General features: G+C 43.9%; 2 pseudogenes across 2 annotated transcripts; both read right to left on the bottom strand.

The window, feature by feature from the left end:
* Window positions 1-2,513: 2,513 nt before the first annotated feature.
* LOC309656585 (E3 ubiquitin-protein ligase makorin-1 pseudogene) lies at window positions 2,514-3,747 on the bottom strand (annotated as a pseudogene). The gene has a single exon. The product of its transcript is annotated as an E3 ubiquitin-protein ligase makorin-1 pseudogene (transcript).
* A 5,107-nt stretch (window positions 3,748-8,854) lies between these two features.
* Window positions 8,855-10,273, bottom strand: LOC309656597 (E3 ubiquitin-protein ligase makorin-1 pseudogene; annotated as a pseudogene). Its single transcript has one exon. The product of its transcript is annotated as an E3 ubiquitin-protein ligase makorin-1 pseudogene (transcript).
* Between the last annotated feature and the right edge of the window lie 3,045 nt (window positions 10,274-13,318).

Here is a 13,318-nt window from a genome sequence, read left to right as displayed (position 1 = left end):
ATGTATTTGTATACGTATAGTAACACTAATCTTAATTTATCCATTCCCCCCACCTTTCCTTTTACATGAGCATAGTTTGTTTTCTAATTCTGTGAGCGTCTTTCTCTGTGGAAATATGTTCATTTGTGTCAGTTTTTAGCTAACCCCTGTAAGTGATATCATAGGATATAGGTCTTTTGCTTTCCGACTTACATCATGTTTGGTGATTATCCCCAGGTTCACCTGTGGTGCCTCAAAGAGCAGTGTTTCATTGTTTTCCATGGCTAATATTTCATTGTGTTCATGGACCACTTCTTCTTTATCCATTCACCTGTTGAAGAACATTTTGGTTGCTTCACTGTCTTGGCTATTGTGAATAAGGCTGCAGTGCAGCTTTTGCAGCCTATGTCTTCTCGATTCTGGTCTTCTCAGGTGAGAGGCCCAGTGGCGTGCCTGCTGGATTAAATGGTACCTCAATTTTTACTTTTTAATGCAGCTCCTTTCTGTTCTCATTGTTGGCTCTTACGACTTTACGTCTCACCAGCAGGTAGAGGGTACACAGTTCTCTAAAGCCCCTTTAGCATTTATTGTTTGTAGACTTTTTGCTGATGGTCAGTCGACTGGTGTGCGTTGAAACCTTTTTGTAGATTAGATTGCATGAGTCTAATACTTCCTGAGGTTGAGCTTTTATCCATTTTCCTGTTTTTTTTAAAGAGAGTGAGTAAAACTTCACTCTTCATACTATCTTCTTGAAAAATTGGCCTGTTTTGAATTGTTTTGTCCATTCCTTACCTCAGCACAATTTTTGAGGGCAGCTGTCCTTTATGGCCCCGAGTCCTTCTGAATGTTAATGACCATTAGCTGTGGGTGTAAAGTCGCTCTTGTGGGAAACGGCCACAAGGCGGCAGCATTTCTCCTTTTCAAATCTGGTTACTAATGCAACAGAGCCTTAATTGAAGTGGTGTTCTAGGTTGTAAACTAGAATGGAATGTGCCAGGAAAAAGCCCTTTAAGTTTATGTCTCATTACTTCTTTTTTTGGGGGGGAGGGAGGTTCAAAATTGTTTTATTTGGGAAAAGTGCGTCTTACAAAAGGGCTGCTGAAAAAGACAGAGACCCCTGCAAGAATTACTTGTTTTTGCTTAACGTGAAAGTATGAGTGGTATCCAAGGCATCAAAGCAGTAGATGGACAAATCAGGTTTATCTCCAAGTTACTTTCAGGAAATAGAGCAACAAAACGCAAATTTATATTTTCTGATCAAGGAATTCTTCTAACAATTTAACTTTAGCTTATCTCGTGGATTACCACCCCTCCGTCCCCTTTTAGTGGAAAAACATGACTTACTACTGCAAACCAATTACTCCACTACAGGAAACACCTTAGAACATAGTTTTGAATCACACCTGTCTAGCTGCAAAGCTCAGGGATGGCATGAGGCAAATACCCACACAAACGGACCCAACAACCCGACAACAAAACCCCTCAAATGAGGACAAAGGCTTGTCAAAAAGTGCCTGGACTAGAAAGTCTAGGAGATCATAAATCATTAAATACAACTGTGTAACTGAGACCCAATGTGTGTTAATACATGAGATAACCAGATAGTTGAACCTCTATGGCTAAGCCCATTTCCCTATGTATATAGACAGAGCTAGCCCTGCTCTATTAACAGCTACCAATATACTGCTTTGTTCTTTAAGATCTATTTGCCACACGAGGCTGAAACCAGTAAACTTGAGTTTTTCCACTAAGGCTACAGACACTGCATCTATGCAGGGATGAGAAGCTTGTTGCACACTCACACGTACCAAGTCTATCAGCCCTTGGGAGTCAACTTCCAACTCTGCATTTATTTTATTCCGCTATATCTTTATATGTGTTCTTTCACAATTTTCCTATCAGGCTAAACACAGTAAAAATCTCAACACAGTCGCACCTGGTTCTGGTTACCCAGCAGTAGTACATGTGTGCAATTAAACAAGAGACGAAAACCACAGAACGAGTGCACAGGGTGGGGATTCCAGGGCAGGGAACAGATATAAAAACACAGATGTGCAGAATTCACCAGAAACCTCAAGCATCCGCCTAAGTCTATAGCAGAAGGCTACATGCCACAGTTCAGATCCTTCACCTATCACCCCAATTCTTGGACCCAAAAGCAGGGCCAATGCTGTTACTTTTGAACCTGGGGTCCTCAAAAATGAGTACTGGAAATCCGGAAATGCTACCCTTGAACTGTGTGAATCTGGCTGAAAACAGATGACGCAGCAAACCTACACTCTGTCTGACCGTTAAATTCATGTTACAAGAAAACTAACTTTAAGATTCATTGTGGAACTTTTTTAAACAGAGAAAACAACATACTCCTTGGGGAAAGGTGAGGGATTGAGAAGACAGGCCCTGGGTAAAAATTATTACGACAGCACCTGGACTTGAGAGGCCTGCCTAGAAGAGAACCACGGGCACTGCTGCCACCAGCGGGGAGGGCTGCCGTCTGAGGCTCAGCAGACCAGTTCACACGCCCAGCAAAGCTGCTATAGATCCAAGTCATAAAAATCTTCCAGCTCATCGTGAAACAAGTCCCACTCGTCTTCAGAGTCTGTCAGGTCGTCGTCCCCACCTGCAGCCAAAAGCACAAGCAACATCTCGCCCAGCTCAAAGGTGACAACCTCTTCTTCGTCGTTGTCAAAGGGGTTGCCGTTCTCTCTTTCCTCAATGAGCTCCCAGAAGTGGTTCCTTCGTTGGGCCCGCTATGTGCTTGATGTTCCCACTTTCTGTCTCTGTGGCTCCTCTCTACGGCATCAGGGTACGCATGCTTGTAAACGCAGTTCCCTCCAAATGGGCAGCTCCCACGTCCTTCTTCAAAATACCTGCACGCCTTGTTGCTCATTGCCTCCTTGTATTTCTGAATGAGTTTCTGCTTCTTTTCTTTCTCCTCCACCCAGTCCTCACTTGGAATGACAATGTTAGATGTGATCCGGCATTCTGGGCAGTACTTTATGATCTTGCTCTCAAATTGCTTAGCACTCCTCCACTTGCGAATACACTTGAGACAGTAGGTGTGGTTGCAGTTGGAGAGGATTCCGAAGCGGCGCTCGCGGGGGTTGGCTTTCTCATAGACCACCTCCATGCAGATCCCACACACCATGTCCTTGCTGTGCTGCACAGCAAACGAGAGCTCCATGTCCTTCTCATGGGCCTCGATGCAAGATTTTATATGTTGTGATCTTTGGGCAGCATCCACTGGATGGAAGACCTGCAGCCCACACATATCACACGCGTCTCCATGGAGATACACACAGTTCTCCCCATATCGGCACTCTCCCACTGCAGCATAGGGGCAGATCTGCTTCTTTGTTTCCACTGCAATTTGCTCCTTCTCTGATTCTTCCTTGGTCACTGAGACCTGCAGGGGTGCTTCAGTGGAGGAAGGGGCAGTACGGCCAGAGTAGGGCTGCCCAGGAACAAACTCAATGGCGTTCACCCAGTCTTCTGAACGCGCTCCTACAGTTGAAAAGTTTGAATTTCTTGACTCAGCTTCGCCCATATGCATTTCACCAATCTGTCCAACTACTGATGAGAGACTTGAGGAAGCAGCAAGGGGTGACTTTGCAGTTAGATCTGTAGCAGTTGCAATGGCTTGCTGTGTTCATATATGCAGCGGTCTCCGTACCCTCGCTGAAAATACTTGTACACTACACCATATGGACTGTCAGAGAGGTCACGTGAGTATCGACAGTTATCTCCTTCCTTACAAACCCCATGCATGAAATACCTGCAGGTGACCTGTTTGGTCCCGCCGCCGCCGCTGCCGTCGCTGTCAAATCCCGTGCCCCCAGGGACGGGGAGGTGACTGTGGGGATAGGGGTGGGGGAGGCCGCTGCCACCGCCGCCCCTGCCGCTCCTGCTCCTGATGTTGTGGCTGCTGTTCCCGGAGCTGCAGCCTCCGCCATTACTGTTTATCCCACACAGCAGTGGCGCCGGAACTTCCGGGATCACATAATTCCGGTCCGGCTGAGGGGGGAGAAGGCGGCGAGGCGAGGGGTGGGAAGGGGAGGGACACTGAGGCGCCCGCTCACTCCCCTCTGGCCCGCGTCGCGTCTCTGAGCACTCTCGCCGCTCGAACTGCGGGCCGGAGCCCGAGCACCCCCTTCTCATTACTTCTTGTTCGTATTTTTAAGTAAATTTTTATTTTTTATCACAGCAAATTTGATTACAATATTTTGTTTGCTCTAGGTGTGCAAGATGTGGTTCTTTCACACATATACATATATCTATTCTTCTTCGTATCCTTTTCCCATGTAGGTTATGACACAATGTTGAGTAGTCTTCTCTTGGTATTCTGTAGGTCTTTGGTGATTCTGTATTTCACATGTGTTTGTATATCTCTGTTAACCCCAATACCGTAATGTATCCAATCCTCACACACCTTTCCATTTGGTGAACCATAAGTTTGTTTAATGAATCTGTGATTGCCTTTCTCTGTGGAAATATCTTCATTGGTATCAATTTTTTGGTAACACCTACAAGTGATAGGATAGGATATGTGTCTTTCGCTTTCTCACTTACTACAAGTTGCGTGATTACTTCTAGACTCATCTATGGTGCTGCAAATGGCCTTGTTTCATTTTTTCGCTAGCTAATATTCCATCTCTACATGTAGCAGTTCTTCTTTGTCCCCCCATCTGTTGGTGGACTTTTTGGTTACTTCCATATCTTGGCTATTGTAATACTGTGCAGTGCAGTTTTGCCTGCCTGTGTCTTTCCAGTTCTGTCTTCAGAGGGTATAGGTCCAGGAAGGGGCCTGCTGGATCATATGGTAGCTCAATATTTCCCTTTTAAAGACACCTCCATTCAGTTCTCATTAGTGGCTCTTTCCAAGTTACGTCCCTCTTAAAGTTGAGCGTATGCATTTCTCCACAACACCTTCAGCATTTATTGTTTATAGTTTTCTTGCTGATGGTTATTCTGACTGGTTTGAGATAATACCTCTTTGTGGTTGAATTTGCATGTGTCTCATAATCCGTTGAAATTGAGCTTTAAGGCACGTGCTTTTATTTTTCAATCTGTGATTACAGCTTAGTTCTTCAAAGTGTTTTCTTAAAGTATGTGTCACATTTTGAAATGCTTTGGCCATTTACCTCCCTCTAAACATTTTGAAGGCAGGTTTCATTTACAGCCCTGCCGTACTTGTTCATATGAAGTGAGCATTAGCACAGGTTTCAAAGCTGCTTTTGCAGGTAACGGCCAGAGGACGGCAGCCTCTCTACGTCCCCCACTCTGGTAACTAGGGAAACAGCCCTCCCGGGCAGTGGTGTTCCTCGGTTATAAATTAGAGTGGAATGTGCCCGGATAAACCCACAAAAGCGGATGTCTCCTTACTTTTGTTTGTTTTTTAAATTTAATTTATAGTTTTTATTGGAGTAATATTCCATTGTGTACATAGACCACTTCTTCTTGGTGCATTCCTGTATTGATGGATATTTTCGTTGCTTCCAAGTGTTGGCTATGGTAAATATTGCTGGAGTGCAGGATTGCCAGCCTGTGACTTTTTGATTCTCATTTCTCAGGGGTTACGCCCAGCACTGGGTGTGAATGATTGACCTGTAGCTCAATGTTCAAAGCACCTCCATTGTGTTTTCATTAGTGGCTCTTACCACGTCCCCCATAGAAGAGAGGGTAAGCATCTCTCCACAATCACTTCAGCATTTATTGTTTGCAGCATTTTTGCTAATGGCCATTCTGACTGCTGTGAGCTGATCGGTTTTTGTAATTTGCGTTTGCATGTCTTTAAAAATTCCTAAAATTCATCATTTTTCCTCGCCTTTTTGTTTTCTGTTAAAAAAAAATGTGAGTACAATATACCTCCTGAAATTGTCATCTTGAAAGGTTGCCCTCTTTTGAAACTTTGGTCGATTTTCGACCCCAGGAATTTTTGGAGGGCAGGAGTCATTTAAATAAATGCAAGTTTGGTGAATATTTAGTGACCTTTAGCAATGTGTTTAAGCTGCTGTTGTGGGAAATGGCCACAAGGAGGCCTCATTTCTCCGTTCCCAAATCTGGGTACTAAGGCAGCAGAGCCTTCCAGGAAGTCGTGTTCCTAGGTTTTAAATTAGAATGGAATGTGCCAGGAGAAACCCCCATAAGTTTAGGTCTCCTTACTTCTTCTTGGTTTTTTTTTTTACTTTTTTTAATCGGGGTAAAGATTAGACTATTGTTTGTCCTAGGTGTACAGAATCTGGTTCATTTGTACATTGTATATGTCTATTCTTGTACAGATCCTCTTCCCATGTAAAATACTACAGAGTGTTCTGTAGACCTCCCTTGCTATATGGTCGGTCTTTTTGATAAATGTATATAATATGTATTTGTATACGTATAGTAACACTTATCTTAATTTATCCATTCCCCCCACCTTTCCTTTTACATGAGCATAGTTTGTTTTCTAATTCTGTGAGCGTCTTTCTCTGTGGAAATATGTTCATTTGTGTCAGTTTTTAGCTAACCCCTGTAAGTGATATCATAGGATATAGGTCTTTTGCTTTCCGACTTACATCATGTTTGGTGATTATCCCCAGGTTCACCTGTGGTGCCTCAAAGAGCAGTGTTTCATTGTTTTCCATGGCTAATATTCCATTGTGTACATGGACCACTTCTTCTTTATCCATTCACCTGTTGAAGAACATTTTGGTTGCTTCACTGTCTTGGCTATTGTGAATAAGGCTGCAGTGCAGCTTTTGCAGCCTATGTCTTCTCGATTCTGGTCTTCTCAGGTGAGAGGCCCAGTGGCGTGCCTGCTGGATTAAATGGTACCTCAATTTTTACTTTTTAATGCAGCTCCTTTCTGTTCTCATTGTTGGCTCTTACGACTTTACGTCTCACCAGCAGGTAGAGGGTACACAGTTCTCTAAAGCCCCTTTAGCATTTATTGTTTGTAGACTTTTTGCTGATGGTCAGTCGACTGGTGTGCGTTGAAACCTTTTTGTAGATTAGATTGCATGAGTCTAATATTTCCTGAGGTTGAGCTTTTATCCATTTTCCTGTTTTTTTTAAAGAGAGTGAGTAAAACTTCACTCTTCATACTATCTTCTTGAAAAATTGGCCTGTTTTGAATTGTTTTGTCCATTCCTTACCTCAGCACAATTTTTGAGGGCAGGTGTCCTTTATGGCCCCAAGTCCTTCTGAATGTTAATGACCATTAGCTGTGGGTGTAAAGTCGCTCTTGTGGGAAACGGCCACAAGGCGGCAGCATTTCTCCTTTTCAAATCTGGTTACTAATGCAACAGAGCCTTAATTGAAGTGGTGTTCTAGGTTGTAAACTAGAATGGAATGTGCCAGGAAAAAGCCCTTTAAGTTTATGTCTCATTACTTCTTTTTTTTGGGGGGAGGGAGGTTTAAAATTGTTTTATTTGGGAAAAGTGCGTCTTACAAAAGGGCTGCTGAAAAAGACAGAGACCCCTGCAAGAATTACTTGTTTTTGCTTAACGTGAAAGTATGAGTGGTATCCAAGGCATCAAAGCAGTAGATGGACAAATCAGGTTTATCTCCAAGTTACTTTCAGGAAATAGAGCAACAAAACGCAAATTTATATTTTCTGATCAAGGAATTCTTCTAACAATTTAACTTTAGCTTATCTCGTGGATTACCACCCCTCCGTCCCCTTTTAGTGGAAAAACATGACTTACTACTGCAAACCAATTACTCCACTACAGGAAACACCTTAGAACATAGTTTTGAATCACACCTGTCTAGCTGCAAAGCTCAGGGATGGCATGAGGCAAATACCCACACAAACGGACCCAACAACCCGACAACAAAACCCCTCAAATGAGGACAAAGGCTTGTCAAAAAGTGTCTGGACTAGAAAGTCTAGGAGATCATAAATCATTAAATACAACTGTGTAACTGAGACCCAATGTGTGTTAATACATGAGATAACCAGATAGTTGAACCTCTATGGCTAAGCCCATTTCCCTATGTATATAGACAGAGCTAGCCCTGCTCTATTAACAGCTACCAATATACTGCTTTGTTCTTTAAGATCTATTTGCCACACGAGGCTGAAACCAGTAAACTTGAGATTTTCCACTAAGGCTACAGACACTGCATCTATGCAGGGATGAGAAGCTTGTTGCACACTCACACGTACCAAGTCTATCAGCCCTTGGGAGTCAACTTCCAACTCTGCATTTATTTTATTCCGCTATATCTTTATATGTGTTCTTTCACAATTTTCCTATCAGGCTAAACACAGTAAAAATCTCAACACAGTCGCACCTGGTTCTGGTTACCCAGCAGTAGTACATGTGTGCAATTAAACAAGAGACGAAAACCACAGAACGAGTGCACAGGGTGGGGATTCCAGGGCAGGGAACAGATATAAAAACACAGATGTGCAGAATTCACCAGAAACCTCAAGCATCCGCCTAAGTCTATAGCAGAAGGCTACATGCCACAGTTCAGATCCTTCACCTATCACCCCAATTCTTGGACCCAAAAGCAGGGCCAATGCTGTTACTTTTGAACCTGGGGTCCTCAAAAATGAGTACTGGAAATCCGGAAATGCTACCCTTGAACTGTGTGAATCTGGCTGAAAACAGATGACGCAGCAAACCTACACTCTGTCTGACCGTTAAATTCATGTTACAAGAAAACTAACTTTAAGATTCATTGTGGAACTTTTTTAAACAGAGAAAACAACATACTCCTTGGGGAAAGGTGAGGGATTGAGAAGACAGGCCCTGGGTAAAAATTATTACGACAGCACCTGGACTTGAGAGGCCTGCCTAGAAGAGAACCACGGGCACTGCTGCCACCAGCGGGGAGGGCTGCCGTCTGAGGCTCAGCAGACCAGTTCACACGCCCAGCAAAGCTGCTATAGATCCAAGTCATAAAAATCTTCCAGCTCATCGTGAAACAAGTCCCACTCGTCTTCAGAGTCTGTCAGGTCGTCGTCCCCACCTGCAGCCAAAAGCACAAGCAACATCTCGCCCAGCTCAAAGGTGACAACCTCTTCTTCGTCGTTGTCAAAGGGGTTGCCGTTCTCTCTTTCCTCAATGAGCTCCCAGAAGTGGTTCCTTCGTTGGGCCCGCTATGTGCTTGATGTTCCCACTTTCTGTCTCTGTGGCTCCTCTCTACGGCATCAGGGTACGCATGCTTGTAAACGCAGTTCCCTCCAAATGGGCAGCTCCCACGTCCTTCTTCAAAATACCTGCACGCCTTGTTGCTCATTGCCTCCTTGTATTTCTGAATGAGTTTCTGCTTCTTTTCTTTCTCCTCCACCCAGTCCTCACTTGGAATGACAATGTTAGATGTGATCCGGCATTCTGGGCAGTACTTTATGATCTTGCTCTCAAATTGCTTAGCACTCCTCCACTTGCGAATACACTTGAGACAGTAGGTGTGGTTGCAGTTGGAGAGGATTCCGAAGCGGCGCTCGCGGGGGTTGGCTTTCTCATAGACCACCTCCATGCAGATCCCACACACCATGTCCTTGCTGTGCTGCACAGCAAACGAGAGCTCCATGTCCTTCTCATGGGCCTCGATGCAAGATTTTATATGTTGTGATCTTTGGGCAACATCCACTGGATGGAAGACCTGCAGCCCACACATATCACACGCGTCTCCATGGAGATACACACAGTTCTCCCCATATCGGCACTCTCCCACTGCAGCATAGGGGCAGATCTGCTTCTTTGTTTCCACTGCAATTTGCTCCTTCTCTGATTCTTCCTTGGTCACTGAGCCCTGCAGGGGTGCTTCAGTGGAGGAAGGGGCAGTACGGCCACAGTAGGGCTGCCCAGGAACAAACTCAATGGCGTTCACCCAGTCTTCTGAACGCGCTCCTACAGTTGAAAAGTTTGAATTTCTTGACTCAGCTTCGCCCATATGCATTTCACCAATCTGTCCAACTACTGATGAGAGACTTGAGGAAGCAGCAAGGGGTGACTTTGCAGTTAGATCTGTAGCAGTTGCAATGGCTTGCTGTGTTCATATTTGCAGCGGTCTCCGTACCCTCGCTGAAAATACTTGTACACTACACCATATGGACTGTCAGAGAGGTCACGTGAGTATCGACAGTTATCTCCTTCCTTACAAACCCCATGCATGAAATACCTGCAGGTGACCTGTTTGGTCCCGCCGCCGCCGCTGCCGTCGCTGTCAAATCCCGTGCCCCCAGGGACGGGGAGGTGACTGTGGGGATAGGGGTGTGGGAGGCCGCTGCCACCGCCGCCCCTGCCGCTCCTGCTCCTGATGTTGTGGCTGTTGTTCCCGGAGCTGCAGCCTCCGCCATTACTGTTTATCCCACACAGCAGTGGCGCCGGAACTTCCGGGATCACATAATTCCGGTCCGGCTGAGGGGGGAGAAGGCGGCGAGGCGAGGGGTGGGAAGGGGAGGGACACTGAGGCGCCCGCTCACTCCCCTCTGGCCCGCGTCGCGTCTCTGAGCACTCTCGCCGCTCGAACTGCGGGCCGGAGCCCGAGCACCCCCTTCTCATTACTTCTTGTTCGTATTTTTAAGTAAATTTTTATTTTTTATCACAGCAAATTTGATTACAATATTTTGTTTGCTCTAGGTGTGCAAGATGTGGTTCTTTCACACATATACATATATCTATTCTTCTTCGTATCCTTTTCCCATGTAGGTTATGACACAATGTTGAGTAGTCTTCTCTTGGTATTCTGTAGGTCTTTGGTGATTCTGTATTTCACATGTGTTTGTATATCTCTGTTAACCCCAATACCGTAATGTATCCAATCCTCACACACCTTTCCATTTGGTGAACCATAAGTTTGTTTAATGAATCTGTGATTGCCTTTCTCTGTGGAAATATCTTCATTGGTATCAATTTTTTGGTAACACTTACAAGTGATAGGATAGGATATGTGTCTTTCGCTTTCTCACTTACTACAAGTTGCGTGATTACTTCTAGACTCATCTATGGTGCTGCAAATGGCCTTGTTTCATTTTTTCGCTAGCTAATATTCCATCTCTACATGTAGCAGTTCTTCTTTGTCCCCCCATCTGTTGGTGGACTTTTTGGTTACTTCCATATCTTGGCTATTGTAATACTGTGCAGTGCAGTTTTGCCTGCCTGTGTCTTTCCAGTTCTGTCTTCAGAGGGTATAGGTCCAGGAAGGGGCCTGCTGGATCATATGGTAGCTCAATATTTCCCTTTTAAAGACACCTCCATTCAGTTCTCATTAGTGGCTCTTTCCAAGTTACGTCCCTCTTAAAGTTGAGCGTATGCATTTCTCCACAACACCTTCAGCATTTATTGTTTATAGTTTTCTTGCTGATGGTTATTCTGACTGGTTTGAGATAATACCTCTTTGTGGTTGAATTTGCATGTGTCTCATAATCCGTTGAAATTGAGCTTTAAGGCACGTGCTTTTATTTTTCAATCTGTGATTACAGCTTAGTTCTTCAAAGTGTTTTCTTAAAGTATGTGTCACATTTTGAAATGCTTTGGCCATTTACCTCCCTCTAAACATTTTGAGGGCAGGTTTCATTTACAGCCCTGCCGTACTTGTTCATATGAAGTGAGCATTAGCACAGGTTTCAAAGCTGCTTTTGCAGGTAACGGCCAGAGGACGGCAGCCTCTCTACGTCCCCCACTCTGGTAACTAGGGAAACAGCCCTCACGGCCAGTGGTGTTCCTCGGTTATAAATTAGAGTGGAATGTGCCCGGATAAACCCACAAAAGCGGATGTCTCCTTACTTTTGTTTGTTTTTTAAATTTAATTTATAGTTTTTATTGGAGTAATATTCCATTGTGTACATAGACCACTTCTTCTTGGTGCATTCCTGTATTGATGGATATTTTCGTTGCTTCCAAGTGTTGGCTATGGTAAATATTGCTGGAGTGCAGGATTGCTAGCCTGTGACTTTTTGATTCTCATTTCTCAGGGGTTACGCCCAGCACTGGGTGTGAATGATTGACCTGTAGCTCAATGTTCAAAGCACCTCCATTGTGTTTTCATTAGTGGCTCTTACCACGTCCCCCATAGAAGAGAGGGTAAGCATCTCTCCACAATCACCTCAGCATTTATTATTTGCAGCATTTTTGCTAATGGCCATTCTGACTGCTGTGAGCTGATCGGTTTTTGTAATTTGGGTTTGCATGTCTTTAAAAATTCCTAAAATTCATCATTTTTCCTCGCCTTTTTGTTTTCTGTTAAAAAAAAATGTGAGTACAGTATACCTCCTGAAATTGTCATCTTGAAAGGTTGCCCTCTTTTGAAACTTTGGTCGATTTTCGACCCCAGGAATTTTTGGAGGGCAGGAGTCATTTAAATAAATGCAAGTTTGGTGAATATTTAGTGACCTTTAGCAATGTGTTTAAGCTGCTGTTGTGGGAAATGGCCACAAGGAGGCCTCATTTCTCCGTTCCCAAATCTGGGTACTAAGGCAGCAGAGCCTTCCAGGAAGTCGTGTTCCTAGGTTTTAAATTAGAATGGAATGTGCCAGGAGAAACCCCCATAAGTTTATGTCTCCTTACTTCTTCTTGGTTTTTTTTTTTACTTTTTTTAATCGGGGTAAAGATTAGACTATTGTTTGTCCTAGGTGTACAGAATCTGGTTCATTTGTACATTGTATATGTCTATTCTTGTACAGATCCTCTTCCCATGTAAAATACTACAGAGTGTTCTGTAGACCTCCCTTGCTATATGGTCGGTCTTTTTGATAAATGTATATAATATGTATTTGTATACGTATAGTAACACTTATCTTAATTTATCCATTCCCCCCACCTTTCCTTTTACATGAGCATAGTTTGTTTTCTAATTCTGTGAGCGTCTTTCTCTGTGGAAATATGTTCATTTGTGTCAGTTTTTAGCTAACCCCTGTAAGTGATATCATAGGATATAGGTCTTTTGCTTTCCGACTTACATCATGTTTGGTGATTATCCCCAGGTTCACCTGTGGTGCCTCAAAGAGCAGTGTTTCATTGTTTTCCATGGCTAATATTCCATTGTGTACATGGACCACTTCTTCTTTATCCATTCACCTGTTGAAGAACATTTTGGTTGCTTCACTGTCTTGGCTATTGTGAATAAGGCTGCAGTGCAGCTTTTGCAGCCTATGTCTTCTCGATTCTGGTCTTCTCAGGTGAGAGGCCCAGTGGCGTGCCTGCTGGATTAAATGGTACCTCAATTTTTACTTTTTAATGCAGCTCCTTTCTGTTCTCATTGTTGGCTCTTACGACTTTACGTCTCACCAGCAGGTAGAGGGTACACAGTTCTCTAAAGCCCCTTTAGCATTTATTGTTTGTAGACTTTTTGCTGATGGTCAGTCGACTGGTGTGCGTTGAAACCTTTTTGTAGATTAGATTGC

Source organism: Balaenoptera physalus (genome assembly GCF_965194825.1).
Source record: "Balaenoptera physalus genome assembly, contig: SUPER_2_unloc_15, whole genome shotgun sequence".
NCBI lineage: Eukaryota > Metazoa > Chordata > Mammalia > Artiodactyla > Balaenopteridae > Balaenoptera > Balaenoptera physalus.
The sequence above is the reverse complement of the archived record's forward strand: the minus strand, read 5'-3'. Positions and strand labels throughout refer to the sequence as shown.